This window comes from Anguilla anguilla, chromosome 4 (genome assembly GCF_013347855.1).
Source record: "Anguilla anguilla isolate fAngAng1 chromosome 4, fAngAng1.pri, whole genome shotgun sequence".
NCBI classification, from domain to species: domain Eukaryota; kingdom Metazoa; phylum Chordata; class Actinopteri; order Anguilliformes; family Anguillidae; genus Anguilla; species Anguilla anguilla.
Genome location: NC_049204.1, coordinates 16,424,347 through 16,443,029, shown reverse-complemented (window position 1 = coordinate 16,443,029; position 18,683 = coordinate 16,424,347). Strand labels below are relative to the sequence as shown.

The 18,683-nt window shown below is 37.7% G+C and overlaps 1 long non-coding RNA gene across 1 annotated transcript; it reads right to left on the bottom strand.

Moving 5' to 3' along the window:
* Positions 1-7,509, bottom strand: LOC118226314. The gene is made up of 2 exons (XR_004765020.1): positions 7,461-7,509; positions 1-1,039 (listed from the first exon to the last, which is right to left on the bottom strand). It is a non-coding gene; the product is annotated as an uncharacterized LOC118226314 (long non-coding RNA).
* Positions 7,510-18,683: the final 11,174 nt, after the last annotated feature.

The window sequence follows — 18,683 nt, the reverse complement described above, 5'->3', positions numbered from 1 at the left end:
TGTTTGAAGCTGGTTTATTTTTCATTTGAAAGGCTTTTACAAAAATTGATTTTGAAAAGTCAAAGACAGGAAATTTCATAATATTGGACCTATTCCACTGTTTTATTGATTATGACTGAAAGAGGTTTTTAAATTATTTCCAGGTTTTAACACTTGTCACAGAACACAAACGGCCCCTTTCATGTAATATTTCATACACTGGGACACACATAAAACATATGACAAACTAAAAAGAATGTTAGCATCAGTTGTAAAACACTTTAAAATACAGCAGTAGAATTCTTTTCAAATAACGTGCTGTGAATTGAGGTTTGACAAGTGACTCTTAATAAGTGACCGATGAGTCAGCATGGCTCATTCGCAGTCAATGATTTGTAGGTTTATTCTTGTGGTGTCCATAGTCTCCTTATCTAATATTATACTGTGGGAGAACCTATAGGTTTAGGCTTTTGAAGCAATGCTTCATGAATTGCTTATGGTTGTTAGCCTATGGCTCTCAACTCATGACTTCATTTCACAGTTTCAAATGAATGATTGTAAATGACGTGAAATTTATTTAGCTTAACACTTCAGCTTCCTTTTCTGATTTTTTATTCACCCTTTCCCCAGTTTCCCCAGGAAATCCTTCCTGTGGGGTATCTTTTTCAGCCCCCTCTAGTGGTAAAACATAGACCATAGATGTGGATCAATCTTCTGCAAATACATCTTAATGAGATGACCCTTAGTCCTGATCTGCAGCGTGAATTGTGACGGTGCATCCACATGATGGGTTTATGCTCGGCTAAGGAGAGCAGTTAGGAGGCCCTTTGATGAACAGTACATACTGCTCCCGAGCTGGAACACAGCACCCAGTGAAAAGTGAGCCAGCTGGATCCAGCTGGTGTCAAGTTGTCAGCAACCATGGCTACTTCTGCAGTTCAGACGCATTATACTCCACAAAAATGTCCATGTCAGTAATCTTGGTTACAGCCTCTCTTCTCTTTTCTTCTCATCTCTCCTCTTCTGCTCTCTCACTCTTTCTGGGAACTGTAGGCATCAACTATGGTGAGAGAACCAGAAAAGGGGAGTGTGTAGGATAGCACTGTAGTGTGGGGACGCGAGGGAAACTCCCCTTTCCCCCCCACTTTCAATGTAAGCCTGGGAGAACAAGGAGTGACTAACCAGAGATCTACCAATGGAGCACTTGTGTTCTGGCAGTGATGCTCCCTTATCCACTACAGGTATGCAGTTTGAGGATGTGCGTGTATGATTCTAAACAAAATGAATCATTTTCAAATAGATGATTGATTCATCATTCACATTTTTATTGATCCATATTTTTTTTCTCCTATTTAACCGCATTTTCTTCCAGTATTATACCAATCAGTTCAAAAAACAATGGTCGGTTGTTTGCTGCAAAAGACAAATCTAATATATCCATCACTTGGACTGAGTGTGAGGTTATGCACCCCAGTGTTATTATCAGGAAATAGCTAATGTGCAGATACTATATGAGCCACACTACAAGAGTTATCCCCAGTGAACAGATCTAAAGGAGACCTGACATAGTGCAAAACCTTCCTGTAGAGTTAGGCATAATCAATATACATAATCAATATATGGGGAAATGATGTAGTAAAAGAGGTCTTCAGAGTCCAACATCGATCAATGAAGGGGTGCGAGTTGGAGGAAAGTATCATGAACAAGTCTTATAACTGCTTGGATTCACCTGTATGTGGTTTTGAAGTTGCTACGAGTCAACTGCTGACAATATTATTTATGTAATTGCAGGACAGAGAACAGTAGAACAATACCATTGCAATGTAAACAAGAAACAACCTAAATTCAGAATCCACCGTCTCCTGTGGTCTAAGAAGATTTTACTCAGCATGCACAATTTCATGCAAGGTTAAAGCACACCTATGTTGAAGAATTCATAATACTTATATAGCCTAAATTACCTTACAATCCAGAATGACGTAATGTTTGTGGTTAAGCTTGTGTTATCCTATAAGCCCTTTTATATTTTTTTTCCTTCAACATAAAGCTGTGATAACACATTATGTCAGCTAATCAGTCACCGAAGACACAAATGAATCAATCAGCGAATTATTTGGTCTGGATAGCTGTCAATCAATAAATATCTGCCTGGGTGTGTATTTATCCATATGCCCATTTTATATTGTTATTGGATATATAATGGAACAGCATAGATCAATTAAACCTAGAAATGGATCCATTTATTTTTGGACTATTAAGGAGTCAACAATTTGCAAGGGGGAAAAAACATTGCTCATGGGGAATGTCCTGTCTGTATGAGTAAAGGAATGAGAAAACATAATGGTTGTGTGAAGCTACCTTGGTCTGGTAAACATAGATGAACAGTGCTAATATTAGGATTAAAGCAAGAATTTATTTAGGATTACACCATAGCCAAAGTAACTGATTTGTAGTTATTACTGAAATTTATTCTGGATTACATTTAAACAATGATTTCAATTTTAAACATCTACTTGGCTTAGATTTGAAAGAAAACAGCTTCAGCAAACACCTACCCTAACAGACACTGGTGTACAGAACCACAGAAGGCAGAAAAGCTTACGGAGTTCAATGGCAAACATTCGGCTTTGCCCAATGCCGTCATACTATGTAAGACAATGGTAATATGTTGTCGACTCGTGCCCAACAGTTCTTAAACAATATAAAGAATTATTGTTCTGAATCTGTGTTAGCACAGTCTGTAGGAGGGATGAAGAGTGTATTTGTGTTTGTGTGTGTTTGGGGGTGGGGTATGGGGATCGGGGTGGGGGGATGGAAGGGGGGTTGCAGCTCCCGAAAGTATTTCATCAAAGGAAACCTGGATCCCAGGGATTGAGATTTAGCCTGCAGGCAAGTAACCGATGGTCTCCCAAGAACATATTCCAAAGTAGGACTTTGAGAGCCAAAGCACACATCAAAAGCACCTCTGGAGCCAAAGCGTTTCTGGAGGAGAAAGAAAGGGGTACCGGTCCCTTCTTGGCCCCCTCTAAGCCCCTGATCTCACCCCAATTAAGGAGGAACCACTGTTGGGTCCAGACCTGTGCTCTGCAGTCGGAGACAGACATGCACACACACACACACGCATGCACACACACACACGCAGACACACATGCGCACACACACACGCACACACACACAGACAATGCTGTTAAACTTGATGCTTTTACAGAGGGTTGCCAGAGACTGAATGCAATCATATTTCTGCCTAAACAACAAAAGGAGTAAGTTTAAATAATTTAGATTTGTGAGTTTAAACGCTTTTCTAATCAAGAGAGGGCATTTTTAAAACCTAATTTATTCTGAAATTCAATATATTCAGTTTAGTTAATACATTTCTGAATTGGTTATATGCATTATGGTTATGATTATAAATATTTTAATAGTGACTGTGTCATTCGTTCAGTTGTATTTGAGTTGTGGATTTGATTTCTATTATTTTTACGGTTGATTAAATATATTTATTGACATTACATTTTCATTTATATTCAGTTACCTTTGGATTTTTATATGAAATATCTTTATATACGATTTGTCTATGAAAATAATTTTGTGTAATAAATTTACATTTTAAAATATAAATCAAAATTATTTTTAATGTCAATGTCAATCTGTGTTTTGGTTTTGAATTAGTTTTCCATTATTAAACCTTTAAATATTAAATAAATGTATGGTTAATATATTCATACCAACCTTTTCTATTAACATTCAAGTATTGGGCACTCCATAACTTTATTTTGGTAATATATTTTTTAACCATCTCTCCAAAAGCACCTTTGCCATTAGAAATAAGATACCGTTGATTAGTTGTTGCCACCATTTTCAGTCAGTCTTGCATCATTTGGTCTGTTAGTGATAACACAGGATATGGTCATGAACAGGCTATACACGTCCAATAATTGGAAATATCCAATAAGAACCTTTAAATTTCAGATCAGTTTTCTATAGGTTACAGTTTGTATTATCATTATTATTGTGAGTTTGATGCAAGAATTATCCCTAAATTCAAAAAGCAATTCACTTTGCATTTTACTTACAAAAAAGATTGAGTTGATTGCTGAACTTGTTGATTGAATCCAAGCTTTAGCCTTAGTTGTTTGCTTCCAGTTTAAAGTTCATATACAGCATAATGTGTATATAAAGGCTGTACATGAGAGATACAAGGGAATATCAAAACCATAAGGTAAAAGTTTTTTTCTTCTGTGCAATGATACCTATTTAAACCTATTTTAAAACTGCTATTAAATATATTACAAACATAATGACTAAAATTCCAGTTTCACAGGACATTACCATAATCTACATATATTCAATTGGTGATTCAAAAAAAACAAAGAAAAAAAAAAAAGAAAAAAAAAACAGACCAAATACTAAAAAACAGAGAAATAGGAAGTTTGTGCATAAAAATACTTAGTTATATAATGTCAAAACTCATTTAATGGACCACCGTATTTACACAAAGCAATTGCATCAACATTTATGTTAGGCCTTCAACTTAAAGAATAAACTACTGCTGTTTGCACATTAACCTCACAATAAACATTGAGTACAAAAGTTAAACAAATAGCATGAACGGGTGCACAAATAAACACTACATTTTCACCTAACAATAGGATGCAGCGTAATCCAGTTCATAAAATTCATCAAGACAGTACGTGATTGTATGAGGAGCCTTTGTATTTAGCCCGCTATGATCCTTGTTTGCCTCTCATCCTTGCCCTTAGACAAGGGTGACAGCCAGGCAAACAAACGGGACCAATTCATAAGGCTGATCCCGAGTGTTTGCCAATGGGAGGAGGAAACTGATCTAGATAAATAACAACAAAGAGGCGATTACAGGCCACTAATCTACTCCCGTCTTACACTGGCAGTAGTGTGCTAGGCCTCCGTCAAAGCTGTGTACACAAGGTCCCCGCGAAGTGCTCCTCAATACTCTCGAAGCCCCCCCGCTACCCGCTGAAGAGCAAACAGTCAAGACCGGTGGAGATAAGAGCTTTCTCCGCATTCGGTTGGAGGTATGTCGGTATGGGGTCTGCGAGTAGGCCATTAGTGTGCGTGACTGATAACAGACGATTTCTCCCATAATCGGAAGGGATATTTAGAGTTATTTTGAATCCTTCAGAAATAATAAACGCAAAACTATATCCACTTTGGCTATTTAAGCAATTTCTGTGATAACGTCCCAAGGGATTTCATGCGGATTCCAAATGACGACATAATGAAACCTAGATGCCTGCACCCCTTATCGGCAAGGATTAAAACGAAATAATGAAACGAAGGGGGTTTGGAGCCTTGTGTGGTATGAATATATTATCTAATGGCCTCCAAAGGGAAAGCATGTTAATTCCACTTAAACGCGAGACCTTTCCCAGCCTATCTCTTGCCCCCGGCTTCTCAGAAGTCCCTTTTTTCTTTCCCTTCAAGTTGAAATAATCACGGCGCTCAGCAAAAGTATTTAAGCGTGCGTCGTCTATCTGTGTATACGTTGGCTACGTGAGCGTGCGAGATGAATCCCTTCTTTTTCCTGACTGGAATGTGCCTCTCCAGCTCACAGACAAAAGCAGTCAATGCGGTTATCCATACATTAAGATTCTGATATCATGTACAACGTCTTCTTTGTCACTGTTGTGAATACGAATCACCTTTCCCCCCTCCCTGCTAGTCTCTATTGTAAATCGTATTACATACTGTAACTGATTGACTAATTAAAGGAGTTTGAGTCAGAAGCATTTCCTACACTTGGCAAATGCATGCTTCATGATATGAGACTATGGTGAAAACTCATCTTACTATGGAAAACGACGAGATTACATCCAGAGAGCATAATTACTAAAGGTGCTCACTTGCTCTTACAACTGAACACCTGTTTGCAGCCTCCTGTGGTTCATTCAGTGTGAGAGCAGACTCAGCAGAGGACAGCAATACTAAATCGTTGATTTGTTTTTTTGAACTCATAGCTAATTAAACAGAGTCATTTTCTCTTGTTTAAAAGTGTAACTAAGGTTAGGTTCTCAGAACTCAAGACCCACCATACCCTCTCCCCTCTGAAAGTAGCTACACCAAAGCTCTGACTTTCATGTTTAGAAAACTATCAGAGCACTCTGACAGCACTAGTTTGTAAAGACTTGGTTAAAAGGGTCAGTTAGACCGTTTTTATTTTATTAAAAAAAAAAGAAATAGTTAAGCAAATAAGGAAAGAATGAGATACAACAAAATAAAATAAGGACAGTACTACAGAAGAACAAATATCAAAGCCATAATTAAACAAAGCAGAACTGTGAATAAGCAACAAAAAAGAAAGTCAATAAACCAAGTATGAATAATGAATAAGAACTGGCAAGAGGGAAAAAATAAAATACAGTTTTTAGATACAGTTTAATAGTACTGATGTAGGTCCTACTGAAATTACTGAAAGAGGGAACTTTGCAACAGAAGAGGTTGGATAGCTCAGATGAAGAGTCTTTTTGAGAACAGTGAGAAGTTCAGTATTAGGGAATTGTGCAGAAAATAATCCTTTCACAAAGCCCGGGGTTCACATGGGATAAAACTGCGTTTGACCCTCACGCACACCATAATATGGTCACGGGTAAGAACCAGGTCTTCGCCCTTCACACAAGACCCAGACTTATGTACACGCATCCAGTACATTTTATCCTACATTCTATCCTTGGTAGCCCGCTGGCTAGTGGATGGATACAATGTAGTCTGTAATTACACTGTCTTAACCCAGAGACTGTAAAAAGGCTTAACCCAGTATATTAACTCCTGAATCGATAGCCCAGTGATTTGCTCCAAATCTTGCAAATGTCTTGAAACACTGTGACAAAACATTTAAGGTAGCATAGTCTTATTTGTTATTTAATATTCACTGTTACCGATTTAGCCTACTGGGTGTAAGAAGATGTGACATGTTGAACCTGATCATTCACAGAATAAATCTGCAAGATTGTGAATGCCCTAGATATGAGAAGATAGGCCGATGTTGAAGTGATTTGGAGGGGGTGATGTGGTTGTGAATGGAGCAGTTTAATACTCTCGGCTGCTGCATTAAGCCCTCACATTATATTGAAATTTTATGACGCCTTTTATGTTAGTTGTGAAATTGACCCCCAACAGTTTAAACCAACACAAATATCGACACGATATCTCGACACTTAGTGTAACGGAGTGAACCCTCCGTTCCTGCTAGGACACTTACAGTTAAAACGCGAACGTTTTTAAAAAAAAATCTGCTTGGTAGCGGTTGTTCGGCGTAAGTACGCCGCTTTCATAAATGTATTGCGCGCCATTTATGTTTGCCGGTTTGTCAACTCAAACATATTCACTACTGTACACCACCACAATATACTGCAAACCACTTAAACGTACACATCTGGTTCCAAACATTAAATTGATGTATGAAAATACCCTGTTCGAAAAGCACAATGTTAGGAGTTGCTACCAACCGTGGTTTATTCCGTTTGTTCCATTTTCAAACTGGCATGACGTATTCTGAACGTCACGATTCTGTGCAATTTTATTGGACGCGCCGGACAAGGATAGTTGGCTATTTTAGACGGGGGGAGACCATAAAGTGCAGTCGTAATATTTTCTTTTACCCAATTAGATATGTGATTATTAGATATAAAGTAGCAACGGATAATATATATATAATCATTTGTATATGTAAAAATATATGCTGTAGTTTCATCTGAGATAATTGAATATTGTATGGAAATGGTATAGTCCGTATATAAATAATGTGTAGTGCATAAAAGCAGGTCATTTTGCTCTCAGTAGGGGCTGGCAGTAGGAGGGTGTAATTTGACGAGTGTTATTGAATTGTTGTGTGTGTGCCTGCTTATATATATATATATGTTCGTATAATAGGTGGGGGCACTTTGTAAATAAAACACCACACTTGGGTTGCACAAGTTGGGTTGCTCCAAAGTTGCCATCCCAATCCAGGACCTTTGAAAATATGATCTGAATTAAGGATATAGTGACATATATAATGACTTGTCTCAAGATCAAGCCCTGTGGAACACCAAAGGAAGGAGAACTTATCAAATCAAATCAATTTTATTTGTATAGCACTTTTTACAGAGAATTGTCACAAAGATTCTTTTCAGAATAGCAGAAAAAGAGCAAAAACCAGGCCTGAAACCCCAAAAAGCAAGCACATTAAAAAAAACTACATGTGGGAAGAAAAACCCTCAAACGGTGGTGAGAGAAAGCTCCCCGGTGGGAAGAAATCTTGGGAAGAACCCAGCCCATCCTCCACTGGCTGGCCTGGAGTAAAGTAGTGGTGAATTAGAATGTAACAAAAATGGAATAAGGGATCTATCACAGCAATTGAAATGGGTTGAGCAGTTGAGTTAATAAACTAACTGGAGTAGTAAAAGTTGAAATTGTGTAGTTCAGTTTAATGCAGTTTAGAGGGACCCGATGATTAATCTGGAGCTCCAGACTCTAGGACTAAAGACAGGCCGCAAGCCACTCATAAAAATTTCTTCTCATGTAAAATCACAGAATCAGAGATAAAACAAGGTATGGCATACCATGGTATACCATTATCATCAATTAGGATTCTATAGACTGATTGATACTGGAGATGTATTTGGTCTTTTGGACGAATACATTGAGAAGGACTGACAGATACCTCACATGACAACATAAAGAATAAATATCAATTTTTCATCACACTGCACCTTTCTAGTCCTTGGGCAGGATCAAAGCCCAGCTGTATATTACAATCTCACAGATTGAGATGAACCCCATTTTTTTCTCTGAATAAGACAGCTATGGCTCTTCTATCATTCAAAACCCTGTTATTTTCAATGAATCATTCTGGCTTCTCTAATGACTTTACTTTTTGAAGAGGTGATACCTTTGTGAGGAGTAGAGGCAGGATGGCAGACTATAGTGTAGTTAGGGCACTGAACCCATTACTATGGAGGGGGGTTATTGGCTTTTCCACATGGACTTCCAGAGGGTTCATATTAGCTGAGGTTAGAAGCAGTAATGAAAGTTAAATGGTGACAAAAGACAGACTTATGAATCTTTCTTCCCATGCCCGTGAATAACAAATAGCAAATAACGATGCTTTGCCAGATATTAGGCAGTACTGTGCTTAACACAGTACTATTTGCAAGTTAGTAAGGGCAAAGTTATGCTGCTGTTATACATAGCTCTGTATTACGTGTAGGCTTATTAATGTACTCTTGTATGCTGGTTGTTCTGTGCCTTATTGTTCCTGTGGTATATATTTAATGGATAGGAACATTTACTAGATAAATAAATAATAACAGTAGGAGGAATGTCTTTTTGATCTGTATTTGAGGTAGAGTGCAGCCGACATGGCGTTCAAGCCTTGGTTGGAACAATGGAACAATAAAATGAGCATTAAAAAACAATAACAGCCTGATTACACATCATTCAATCATCAGGCCCACTTTTGTTTCCCCTGTTTATTTTTCATAGTTTCACAGTTTAATGCCAGAAGACTGGTTAACTACTTTTATTTTGATTAGACTGTTGGATCAGAAATCTGCACATCACAGAGATACTGTTCTGTTCCGAGGCACATCATCAAAAAGCAATATTTAACTGACAAAACCATGGCAGATTACCAGTTTAGTGTGGACATATACATACACTGTTGTTCCAGCAGAAGGATCAGTTTCTCCATAATGTACAGGTCAGTCAGAATATATATCTAATATCAGAAAAAAACATGTTGCCAATCTGTGGTGTGGAGCACTGTGATTACGCCCAGCACCTGACCAGAGTGGCATGGCCCCATGGACTAACCTTAAAGAGTAACCTACAATAAACTGATGAACAGGTGGGACAAGAGAGGAGTGGGGAGCCACAAAACAGCTGATACAGCAAAGGAAAAGAGAAAGAGAGGTTAACCAAAAGCCTTTATACATTTAGGGAGAATTGGAATTGTGGGGCTGGCAATTAATGGCATTGTGTTTGTATTCAACTGGATTAATGAATAGCCTGATGAAGCTTAAGATATAGTCAGCTAATGTCCATATCCTGTCCTCAATTCAGTTACGTTTTGAATATATATTCATCTACAACTTTTTTTTTTTCTATAAGTTCATAGTTTGTGTGTGAATGATTAGGACTATCCTCACCTTTTAAATAATCTGCAACATTTCATTGCAGTGATGGCATGTAATAATGTAAGATAATATTGTGCTTAGTACTTACATTTTTTAAATCAGCAGTCTCAAAAAGTTGTTTCTTTCCCATATATTCTAAAACCTTATTTACAAAGAGTCTTAGGCTATCTAGTCTTATTGTGGCATTACAATAACATTGATAGAATTTGGGCATTGACTGGGTCTGTATTGCAGACACAGTGGTTAGCAGTTCTGAGGGAAAGGAACATCCCTTGTTGGGCTGGAAGTGCCCTACTCATCACTGTGAATCTGTTCCTGTCAGTCAGTGCTGGGCAGTGATAAATGACAGTCACAGTCACTCAGAGCACTTATCGCCACACAGACAACACAGGGTGGAAAATAACTGTGGAAATGGAAATGTCTCTCACCGAGTGTGACTTGGAACCTGAGCAAAATATTAGCAGTGTGAGTGACTAGATGAGAGGTGATCCCATTTAGTCTGTAAAGGTGAATTTTCAGGAAGAATACCATATTTGTGAGTGCATTTCAGACACTGTCCAAAGCTCTGTCTTATGAATGCTTTAGGACTGAGATGAAAGGTTGGCTGCATCAGATCCTACTTTTGCATAGCTACCCAAACAAAGTGTGATACCTCTTCCAATTGGCTGATTAATGATCTGTTCCTACAAAGTAATTCAACAACAAGCCTCATTGATTGATAGAACATACATTCAGATCGGACATTTCAGCCACAATTCATTTATGGGTAATATGATTAAAGTTTAAAGTTAAATATTATGATTTTGTATAAAACAATGGGTCTGTACAGTCTCTTTAGCATTATTTATATGAGCAGGTACAATAAATTATATATTGGATTGATAAGGGTAAGTCCATGACAGATGTCAATTGGGATGATAAACTGTTAACCTACTTTCACTTGTTTATTTTTTGTTTTTAGTGCCCAGCCATTTCGGTTAGTCATTAAAACCTAATTTTGCATTGCATGAAACTTACAAACTCTTTTTTAATTACTGAAAGTCATGAAGATGTAATTAGTGTTAACAAAGTTATGACGAACGTGGCATTTCCTAGAGCGGAGCGCCCAGAGCGCAAGCATTGAACCCAGACCTATGTCACATGACACGTGGGGTCAGAAGGTCGTTCGTCCCACCCCAGGTCTTACGGTTGCGGCGGCTGGCCCATTACTCACCGGGGAGCCCCGCCTCAGAACCGCCTGATGGATCAGGGCCCTCCCGCGGGGGAGTGTGGAGATGAATGAGGCTGTCCTCTGACACAGGTGCTGTTCCAGATCTGGGCCCCCACGTTCCCTCAAAACAACAGAGTAAACTGTACAGAGAGAGAGAGAGAGAGAGAAGAGGAGAAGAGCACATGCCCCCAGCGGTGCGACCCCGCCACAATGCAGACTAGCCCTGCACAGTTTTAGTAGTACCAGATGTGCACTCATTCATTCTTATTTTTGTGCACTCTCTAGGCATGTCTTTCTCTTCTCAAGCTGTGTCTAACTTCATGGTAGTGGTAGTGGAAAGAGTTGCTCATTCTCACATGCTCTTATCTAAACTCCACTGCACTACTTCTAAAGTGAAACTAAAATTACATTAATTTTCTAAGTTTAGTCTGTTGTTCAGGTGTTATAACAAGCGATATGAAATAGTAGGATTAGTGGAATGAAATGCTTTAAATGTTTTGGTGTTCTGATTAAAACATATTTTTGAAACCCTAATAATGTAGGCTAATAGGCTAATAATATTTTTAAAACCCTAGGAGCAATCGTGATGTCTTTCAAATTAAGAACTTTCTTTTTGAATCTCACGATGCTATCAATGGCTGTGTAAATATTATGATCAATAAACAAAACAAATGTCAGACACCGAAAGATGACTGCCTCAAAGAAACAAGAGTAATTATTTTGTTGTGGTTCAAGTCTGGGTCATCACCCATTGTAATCTTAAAAAACATATCTGCACAATAGAACGCAGTGTATTTTTTCCCTGCATTTTGACTCAAAACATAGAATGCAGTGTCAACACGGCCAAAGATTTACAAATTTAAGTTTTATGAATTTTTATTGGACTTTCCTAATATGTAGTATTTATGAAACCGACAAGACACTTGATTACACCTTTCATTCACGACAGGTAGATATTTGGCAAAAATGCACGAAGTATTAATCTCCCAGGTGATGTGTTCGGACAGTGTGGACGGTGGTATTACGGGACAACGGGAGACGACAGTGAGGGTTTTCATCGGCGGGGTTCCCCACTTCTAGGACAAGAGTGACTCCTCTGGTTGATCAGGTGCCTGCAGTTTGGCTGTGCCAACTGCACATGAAGTGTAATCCATCTCACACAGATCATCTGGTGCACTGCAGAAAAAAAGAGGTGAGTCACAGTGGGTGCTTCAGAGTGCATGGCAGCCAGCCTTGGCTCTTCTCAGTTGTCCAATTGTGGATGCTACAATGATGGGATGGGTATCCAAATATGATTGGGATTTCCAAAATAGGAGATGCAAAAATAGGGGATAATGATCACTTAAAAATCAAATGTACCCAAAATCAGGCTTTAAAGCAATTTAATACATAGCTAACTAGAATATATAGTGCTTTCATATGAGAAAGTATTGGCATTATAAATCATTCTTCCTAAACATGGAAAATTTCATTGAAAAGAAAAAGTGTGATTTGCTGAATTTTGATTCTGAAGTCAAGGTTTAATAAATAATTTGCAACAAAGTTAATTATTTCTTATTTTTGTTGAAATTTGTAAATGGAGCGAATTCGAGAAGGAAGAAAAGCTGAAACAGGAGGAAGGGGTATTATTATGAGACATTGCAGGTGTGAGACAAATGCAAGGGAAAAGAAGAGAATGCAAGGAAACTATCACAAATAACAAATAACGGCACAACTGTTGATTATGTCATCAGAAAATGACAGGTGGAGAGAAAAATGAGTGCTGACGAAAGCAAATAATCACAATGATGGGGGAGCAACCTCAGAATTGCAACAAATGAACATTGATTGATTTTAGGAGGAGCAAAAGCTAATGACTGCTTGTAAATTAGTTACAGACCGGGTGTGTCATCCATTCATATTTTCAAAAATAACAAGAAATAGAGAGTAATTCACGCAGATAGCACATGTTTGTAGCTTTCAACTATATGTACGCATGCTGAATACACTACATTGTATTTGCACAGTCAATGCTGTCTCTTAGTACTTTCATTTCATTACATATTATATTTGCCATTTGGCATAGTATACACTTTTTGTCAAAGTCCTTGTGGTTGCCTGTTAACAAGGATTATAAATTCCAGCATATACAGTTACATGAAAAAGTACATAATTTTTGTTGTTTTGGCTCTTTACCACAGCACATTGGATTTCAAATAAAACAATAAATGTGAGGTTAGAGTGCAGACTGTCAACTTTAATTTTAGGCTATTTACGTCCACATCGGGGTAATCTGTAGAAATTACAACTCTTTTTATACATAGTTCCCAATTTTAGGAGAGCAAATGTAATTGGACAATTGGCTGCCCAGCTGTTTCATGGCAAGCTGTGTGTCTTTACATCATTAGTCAATGCACATGCAAGCTAACAAAAGGACTGGAGGTGATTCTAGGTGCGGAATTTCTATTTGGAGTCTTGTTCTTGTCTCTCAACATGAGGACCAAATAAGTTCCAATGTCTGTAAAGCAGGCCATCATGAGGCTGAAAAACATGGTCAATAATGGGTGGGTCAAGATCAACTGTCTGATAAATTGTTAGGAAGCACAAATGCACCAGTGAGCCCAGAAATAGCAAACAACCTGGTAGGCCACAGAAGACCTGCAGTGGATAACCTAAGAATATTTTCAATTGTGAAGAAAAAACCTCTTGTCGAACAGATCAAGGACACTATCCAGGATGTTGCCATTGATGTGTCAAAAACTACCATAAAGAGAAGACTGCAGCAGCATAACCTCGGATGGTTCACCACAAGATGCAAATCACTGGTAAGCCTCAAGAACAGAATCGCCAAGTTACAGGTTGCTAGAAATTACATAAAAACTAGCATTATGGAATAAAGTCTTATGCACAGATGAGACAAGTATTAACCTATACCAAAATGATGGAAAGAGGGAAGTGTGGAGAAAGAGAGGAAGTGGTCATGATCCAAAGCACCCCCTTATCTGGGGAACAAGGATGGAGGTACTTTTATGATTTGGGCCTGTATTGCTGACACTGGAACTGGCTCAGTTACTAGATCTTTGATGATGTGACTGCTGGCAGCAGCAGCAGGTTGAATTCTGAAGTGTACAGAAACATCTTATCTACTTATCCAACCAAATGTCGAAATTCTGATTGGACAGCACTTCATCTTGCAGAAAGACAGTCACCCCAAACATACTGCAAAGGTTTTTCAGGGCCAAAAAAGTGGAATGTTCTTGACCGGCCAAGTTAATCACCTGTCCTGAATCAAACTGAAATAAATAAATAAAATTAATAAATTGTGAAGTAACGTCACAGACTTCATGTAACACCACTACTCATCGCTTCATTTACAATTTCAGTTTTTCAGGTAAACTTCAAAATTGAATATTTTTTTTAACAAAGTCATGTAATTCATACTTTATAGATTCATAAGAGTACATAGCTCATTTAAGACAACATATTGGATAAAACAGCAAAGGTAAGGTCAACAAGCATTTTCATTAAACATTCATTTTGAAAAAAATCTGGGTGGCAGGTTGGTTAGAGCAAATGCACAGTAAGCCCATAGTAACCAGAAGGTTCCGGGTTCAAATCCCAACAGGGAGTGAATTCCTCTTACCAACTACCAATACTGCCCCTGAGTGTCCCCTGAGCGAGGGCAAGGTGTGCCCCTGACACAGAAGTATTTCAGGCAACCCTTCCACTCCCTTGTCCTAAAAACTGACCTTGTGCTGGGTCTACTCTGGTGTTGCTAGTGGAGTCAAGACTCTGCTTTGTGAAAGACTCTCTGCTCTTTCTTGTCCTGTATTTTCACAATTTCTTCTTTGCTCCTATTTCCTCTCTCTAAGAGATCTCCTATTCTCTGTCTATTAAAAAAAAATTCAAGGTCATTTAAATAGGTTTGCTGCCTCCTTTGCAGGTACTCTACTCTACGAGCCGGGTCTGCACCTCTATGCTGTCTGCAAAGACGTTGCTTTTCAGTAGCAGTTAGCCAAACAAAAGTGATAAAATAGGACATAGTTTTGATCTTTGTGAAAGCAAAATATATGCATTTTATTCATTATTTCACTTATGTGTCTTAATTATATCTGGTAATACCGATGAGTCTAGCTTTGTGTACATTTGTCTGTGGTGTTACCAAAACATGTAGCAACACCACAGACAAATTTTCACAAAGCTGGACTTTTCTAAAATGGAGTACACTACCATCTTAGTTCAAGGTCACAGCACATTTTAAAACTTAAAAATTTCATATATGTCACGATTTAAGTAATTGATATGGCGATTTAAGATATGTCAAGACCTAAAACCTTGACATTTAAGGTAGCAACACAACAGACAACAGATAGAATTCAGTGTGGCACATGCAATTGTCAAAGATTTAGTAAAATTTATGAAAAATAAGAGAGCATTTAAACTCACCCTGAACTCTTCAGGTCAATCCTCTCTTACTTTGACCTTTACACACAGGAAGTAGTTCAAATTTATTTTCCTGTTTTTTATTGGAGAAGTTTTCTATTGTTGTAACACCACAGACATAAAACTGAGGGACACAATTTTTTCTAAAAGCGGTAAACTTTATTTATATAAAATAACAGATAAAATATGCATGCTGCAGTATATACATTTATATGATGCAAGCAATTTCCTTTTTTAAATATGTTGTATTGTGTCAATGCCATGCCATCTCACCTCTTTTAAATATGAGGGGGACATGTAGTTTTTATGGCATCTCAGATTTCTAAAAGAAAAAAATAATTAAAAAAAAAAATTTAATTAAAATTGGGAAAACTACAGTTACATCACAAAACACAAATGCATGCATATACTATGTTTTGTTTGTATATAAAGCTGATTTTTACTATCATAAAGTATAGGGACAGCCTTTGTCACTGCAAATAAAGAATGATCCCTAAACTAAAAAGAAAAAGAGTATGCACAAATCAAATCTGGAGTAAATTCATAATGCCATCTGGTTATAAATGCTTAAAAACATTTATATGGCATGATATACAATTGCAAATTTATTTGTGACATTTGGTCAAATGAATACATTTTATTAATGTAAACTTAGTTCATTTAATAAATGCTAGTAGTTTGTTTTATTATAGAAGAGGTCAGAGCCAGATTGAAAAAATTTTACCCAATGTTACAATCCGCATTGTAGCTATGTTATGGAGGATGACACATTTCTATTTGTAAACCAGCATTTACAAGAATAATACTCATGATTTTGCTGCCTGAACATAAGTGGGTGTCCTTTAAATAAATGCAAATCGCAGCCTTGAGTTATGACTCAAAAGCCTTTGTGCACTTAAAAATAAGGTTCCGTTTTAAGAAATGTCTTAGAATTTTTTTGTTGCCAAATGTCTCCTTTCCACATCCATTCCATTAGGGAACCCACGGTATGAAGAAAATAAGGAAATAGGCAGAAAAATGGAGCTCCTCATAATGCTGATGCTCTTCTGAAGCGTTCATCTCTCCAGTCACAATCAACTAAGCTGAGGTGAAAATCCAGGGTGGTACATTTTCGCTCAATATTTTGGGGGTCCTGTATTTGGTGCTAGCAACGTCACACGCTTGGAGTGGCATTGACTTTAAAAGCATTTATGTCTGGATATATTCCAATCAGCTAGCACATCTGACAAATGCATGACACGCGTAGTCATGTGTTGTCATGCAAATGTGAGTTTATTCATTTCAAGCAATGTAAAGTGCAATGTCTGAGACTATATTATTGCTTCTATAGCATTTCACAATCAAAGAGCCATCAGTATATATGCCTTGCAGGTATTCTCCTTCTATACTGTATTACCATTCTGGTGCAGTACTCTCTCCACCTACTTTCATACCAGAACAAATAACTTCAATCTGAACATAACATATGACTTACGTCTGGTTAACTTCTACTGGAATTAACATGAGTCTTGTTTTGTCTTGTGCTCCGGTACAGGTCACAGACTAAAAATGAGGGGGCACTGGCCCTTCAGGACTGGAGTTTATGGCCCTGCTGTAAATCTCAAGGCAACAAAATAAGGCCTCCAGGTAGTCACAATATATGGGTGACAATGGAAAGCCTGACCTCTTGTGGTAGAAACTAGGAAGTTTCATAGAAACATACACAAATTTCACGAATCAATCGATTATTAGAATACATCGCATTTTCTTTAAGCTTTGAATGATAGGTGTATTTTAGACCAAATTAACAATAAAAAGAAAAGCATAATGGAAATGAATATTGTGCATGTTGCAGTGCTCCTGTTTAAGTGATAAAAAAACTTTCTCCATTATTTCTGGAACTTATAAATGAAATCATATTAACCACAGCAGTAATGAATAAGGATACTTTCTCAGCACTATGATTTAGTAATCTGAATTGCGGTTGAAATCCACCATATATTACTCCAGCAGCTCTATTTGAATACTTAACAAGGTAATTGGCTGTGATGAAGCCACGGTTAATTACATTTAGAGAGACTAAGCATAATGAGTATGGTGCAATCCAACAAATTACTGCTTTAGCTGAATGCATTATAATATGGAGAATTCCATGGACAAAGCAACCTAAACCTATTTAGCCAACAGTCATACCACCCTGTATCCTTCTAGAGTGCGAAGCATAGCAGGTGTGAACTTGGTTAGCACCTTGATTGGAGGACTCTAGGGATAATTACGGCTGGAAGAGTTGCTGTTGTTCCATTCGGAGGCACGCTTCACTACTAGCTAAATCAAGAATAATCTAATTACACAGCACAGTGATGGGTACACAGTGCTGTAGGTGTTATCCTTCATTGAAAATGAAATAGTATCCATTTTCACATGGTCTATGCAAATTGTAGGTGGGGGAAAACATGTATGTGGTAACTGTACAAGAAAACCGACTAAGGGCAATTTTGACCAGGTACACATAAAAGTATCATTCATGGATTTCCCAGATGAATCAGAATCTGCAAAGAAGTCCCTTTCAGATCTAATTTTTCAGATGTTCCACATTCATCTTGCTTACAATGCACTGACCGAAGGGGAAAAACCACAGGAATTATAGGGACTACTAATATCATGGGTTTGATGTTCGCATTACAGTCTGATCGGCTCCACTAGGGCTGGACAAACCAATTTATCCTGAATATAGGCAAAAATGAATTACACGTACATTGTAAAGGTATTTCTCAGTTCATTTCCACTGCTACCTGTATTCTAGAGAAAGAAATCTGCACACTCTGGGATACCACAGATATGGTGTGTCCTAACTGGGAGGAAAGACAAAAAAAGCAGAATAAAAAATGCAGGTCAAATTTTTGACTCATTAGGTCAGCCCGATAAAAAATCGACACTACGCA